Source organism: Oncorhynchus mykiss, chromosome 3 (assembly GCF_013265735.2).
Source record: "Oncorhynchus mykiss isolate Arlee chromosome 3, USDA_OmykA_1.1, whole genome shotgun sequence".
NCBI lineage: Eukaryota > Metazoa > Chordata > Actinopteri > Salmoniformes > Salmonidae > Oncorhynchus > Oncorhynchus mykiss.
In genome coordinates, this window is record NC_048567.1 from 72,250,256 (window position 1) to 72,253,839 (window position 3,584).

The window sequence follows — 3,584 nt, forward strand, 5'->3', positions numbered from 1 at the left end:
GAGAGGAGAAGGATGAGTGGTAAGACTTCACTGGAGAGGTGAAGGATGAGTGGTAAGACTTCACTGGAGTGGAGAAGGATGAGTGGTAAGACTTCACTGGAGAGGAGAAGGATGAGTGGTAAGACTTCACTGGAGAGGAGAAGGATGAGTGGTAAGACTTCACTCGAGAGGAGAACGATGAGTGGTAAGACTTCACTGGAGAGGAGAAGGATGAGTGGTAAGACTTCACTGGAGAGGAGGAGGATGAGTGGTAAGACTTCACTGGAGAGGAGGAGGATGAGTGGTAAGACTTCACTGGAGAGGAGAACGATGAGTGGTAAGACTTCACTGGAGAGGAGAAGGATGAGTGGTAAAACTTCACTGGAGAGGAGAACGATGAGTGGTAAGACTTCACTGGAGAGGAGAAGGATGAGTGGTAAGACTTCACTGGAGAGGTGAAGGATGAGTGGTAAGACTTCACTGGAGTGGAGAAGGATGAGTGGTAAGACTTCACTGGAGAGGAGAAGGATGAGTGGTAAGACTTCACTGGAGAGGTGAAGGATGAGTGGTAAGACTTCACTGGAGAGGAGAAGGATGAGTGGTAAGACTTCACTGGAGAGGAGAATGATGAGTGGTAAGACTTCACTGGAGAGGAGAAGGATGAGTGGTAAGACTTCACTGGAGAGGAGAAGGATGAGTGGTAAGACTTCACTGGAGAGGAGAAGGATGAGTGGTAAGACTTCACTGGAGTGGAGAACGATGAGTGGTAAGACTTCACTGGAGAGGTGAAGGATGAGTGGTAAGACTTCACTGGAGAGGAGAAGGATGAGTGGTAAGACTTCACTGGAGAGGTGAAGGATGAGTGGTAAGACTTCACTGGAGAGGAGAAGGATGAGTGGTAAGACTTCACTGGAGAGGAGAAGGATGAGTACACATTGCTTGTCTTTTCTCCTTTATCTTTATAGAACCTCTTCCTAGGTGCTAACTAGCCCGGATGCCTGTCAGTTTGCCAGGCATTGGCTGGTCCTTTGTAACTGCCCTGCCAAACCGGAGTAAGCTGGTGGTGTATGTATGAGAGGATAAACACAGCACTTACTCTCTGGTCAGGGTGCCAGTCTTCCAGTCTGTCTCAGTCTGTTCTAGCTAGCTGTTTGGCATGCAGGGCTGGCTGACTGTTCAAATAGACTGAAGGCTACAAAATGTTTGTTAGTCACAATTTGAGGGGGTTTAGAAATGTTAACATGCAGAGCGCTGCTGAGACATAGGCCAATAGAGGGAGACAGGGTATTTACATAGGAGGCAGGCTAAGGTGTGTGGGGGTAAGGAGGGGGTGGGTGGTGTGAGGGACGGTTGGGGTGAGGAGTGTAGGGAGTGATTAGTGACAGACAGGTTGGAGGATGGGTATGTTCCAAAGTGGTTGGGATGAGGTACATGGGGAAAGTGTAAGGGGGTTTGAGTGAGGTGTGTTGAGGTGTTGGTACATATGGGGAGTCAGTGAGGTGTGTTGAGGTGTTGGTAAATAAGGGGAGTCAGTGAGGTGTGTTGAGGTGTTGGTACATAAGGGGAGTCAGTGAGGTGGTTTGAGGTGTTGGTACATAAGGGGAGTCAGTGAGGTGTGTTGAGGTGTTGGTACATAAGGGGAGTCAGTGAGGTGTGTTGAGGTGTTGGTACATAAGGGGAGTCAGTGAGGTGTGTTGAGGTGTTGGTACATAAGGGGAGTCAGTGAGGTGTGGGGGTGTATTGCAGCTAACTTCAGTCTAGATTATTTGAATGATAAATATGGGCATTAGATAACATGAGATAACATTAGGTAACATTAGCTACTTGGGGGATGGGAGGAAATCTGGGGCTCTGGCGATCGTTGACATTTTTCGTACGGTCCTGTCGCCGTACAGCAAATCTCCTGCTCATCGTAATGACGGCCTGCCAGCCAGCCAGATGGGGCTAGCGCCTGTCTGTCAATCACAGGTTTCCATGGTGATTCATGGACAGTCCCTCATGACAGTCCTCATACTGGACACCCTGGAGAGAGAGGGGGAGGGGGGAATTAGTGAGACAGACCTCTAAAGGTCAGCAGTCAGTCAGTCCAGCCAGCACAACAGTATGTATCTCTCCCAGTCTCTTGTGTGCACACAGAGTGGCAGGCTGTGGGGCAGAACACATACAGTAGGTCCAATAATGGACCAGGTAGAGTCATTATTTACTACTCATGTACCGTAATTGTACCTGTACCATGCTTAAAACAACAAAATATACACAAGCCAGAAGAGCGCATACACACACACACACGCTAACACGCACGCACACACGCACACACACACACACACACACACTTAGAAAATAATAAATAGAATCCCATTTCACCTAGCTCTGCTAAACTGTCTGATAGCTGACAACAGTGTAATGGACTAGAGTTATCATAATTATTAAAGGCTACTTATACCCTGTCTCCTGAGGGGTTTGTGTGAAGTACACATCCCTCACAGGTTAGAATCTGACCCCATCTAAATGTCCCCGGTTGTTGATCACTAGACCTCACAAAGGTCAGAGGTCAGGGAGTCAGACAGCTATCAGCAATGTGCAGGGCTGCAACATCAGGAAACCACTGTTTCTTATCACCACTCATTGACCTCCCCTTTCCACGCCACTTTGGAAATAATCACTTGCCACTCAGACATCCTTTACAGCAGTGTGTGTGTGTGTGTGTGTGTGTGTGTGTGTGTTTTTGTCTGTGTGTGTGTGTGTGTGTGTGTTTTTGTCTATGTGTGTGTGTGTGTGTGTGTGTGTGTGTGTGTGTGTGTGTGTGTGTGTGTGTGTGTGTGTGTGTGTATATGTGTGTGTGTGTGTGTGTGTGTGTGTGTGTGTGTGTGTGTGTGTGTGTGTGTGTGTGTGTGTGTGTGTGTGTGTGTGTGTGTTTTTGTCTGTGTGTGTGTGTGTGTGTGTGTGTGTGTGTGTGTGTGTGTGTGTGTGTGTGTGTGTGTGTGTGTGTGTGTGTGTGTGTGTGTGTGTGTGTGTGTGTGTGTGTGTGATTACATGCTCAAAGATTTTCCAGCAGCAGTGCTCTAAAAGGATTAGCTACTGTATATTGGCAGCAGAAAGCACTGTGCTTCATTCTCTCAGTCTCTCTCTCCACTGGTGTTGATGTGAATGGAGAACACATGGAGGACGGCTGACTCAAAACACTCTGACCCATTAAATACCTTCGTTTTAAACCATTATCACTTTATTCCCAATCCATAGACGGATCATTACAGAGGTCATGGTGACATCACTAATTTCTGACCTTGTTGGCCTACAGAAGCATTCATAGAGATACAGATGAATTAAAGGAAAACCTCTACACAATCTGATGATCTTTACATCTCTCTCTTTCTCAAACACATTATTATTATTGTTTCTCTCTCTCTCTCTCTCTCTCCCTCTCTCTTTCTGTGAGGAGAGAAAGAACGAAAGAGAGAGCAACAGAGAGAGAGAGAGAGGGAGAGAGAGAGAGGAAAGGAAGGAAGGAAGAAAGAAAGACCTTGCAGATGTGGCTCTGTGGGGGAGTAAACGCTGGGGAGGAATGAGTGAGCGGGTGGAGAGACAGACGGACAAGCTCAGAGCCC